Source organism: Cyprinodon variegatus, unplaced genomic scaffold (genome assembly GCF_000732505.1).
Source record: "Cyprinodon variegatus isolate N-32 unplaced genomic scaffold, C_variegatus-1.0 Scaffold2272, whole genome shotgun sequence".
Lineage (NCBI taxonomy): Eukaryota > Metazoa > Chordata > Actinopteri > Cyprinodontiformes > Cyprinodontidae > Cyprinodon > Cyprinodon variegatus.
The window spans coordinates 13,719-14,768 of NW_015152725.1; the positions used below are offsets into that span (position 1 = coordinate 13,719).

Here is a 1,050-nt window from a genome sequence, read left to right on the forward strand (position 1 = left end):
AGCAGTGTTGGAGGTTTCCACTTTTCTCTCCTGCAGCTGGACTCACTCAGAGGAAGCTGCTAGTTTGGTCTGAAGGTGAATCTGATCGTCTGGGAGTCTCTCTGCAGGAACCAAAAATCACAAACTGCTTCCTGCTTTAGTTCAGGTGTGGCAGGTAAAGGGGCGGAGCTAAAACCTGTTCCACCTATGTCATTACTGACATAATGAGCTTTCCAAAGTCCTTAAAAACCCAGAGTGGAGGCTATGAGGACTGAACCGAGTACTTGCAACCTTCTCAGAGCTCAACGGCACTGCTCTAACCCACTAGGCCAACATTCTCCAAAAAATGAGAGAATGAATGAAAAATAATTTATTTCAGACATTTTCAGACAAATTTGACAAACAACAATAAATAAATCAACTAAATACACACAAAAAGAGACTGGTTAACATCAAACCAAACCAGATTCCAATTTCCAAACAAACTAAATTCCCCAGAACATAAATAGAAACAAAAACCTCCACCAAATAAACCTGTCGGTATAAACCGCCAGAGAAATGACCCAGTAGGAGAAATGAATAGAGGAGAATGAATTTGGGAAATACTCAGAAAAAACACATATAAAGAGCTGTAACTGTGGAGGAAGACATAACTCTGAATAAAAGAACAGCATAGATTAGAAATGTCAGGGTGAAAGAGAAACTTATTTAATGATAAAGTTGTCTTTGCTCAAAGCTTTAGGTCAAACTATTGGACAACCACTCTTTGGTTTTACTTTCATTAAGTCACTGGGGATGATGATCCGTGTATCATTCGTTCTTTCTATTTTCAATTGCCAATCAAAAAACAAAAAATAAAAAATTGACTGGTTATTTTGTTTTTTGTTTTTTTATGGTTAAACCAAAAACGAAAAAAAGGATTTGTTTTTCATATATCAATTCTAAGCTCAGATCAAGAATACGAAATGGAAAAACGGACAGCAACGCAGAATTTGATTTTAATATTTAATCGGTACAGTTTATGTGACCCGGAAGTTTGGTGTAGCGTTAGCTAAAAAAAAACGTTGGCTT

General features: G+C 36.8%; 1 protein-coding gene across 1 annotated transcript in view; it reads right to left on the minus strand.

The window, feature by feature from the left end:
* The window catches only part of LOC107080740 (zinc-binding protein A33-like), a 3,845-nt gene that overhangs the window by 1,021 nt on the left and 1,774 nt on the right, over nt 1-1,050 (minus strand). The window lies entirely within an intron of this gene.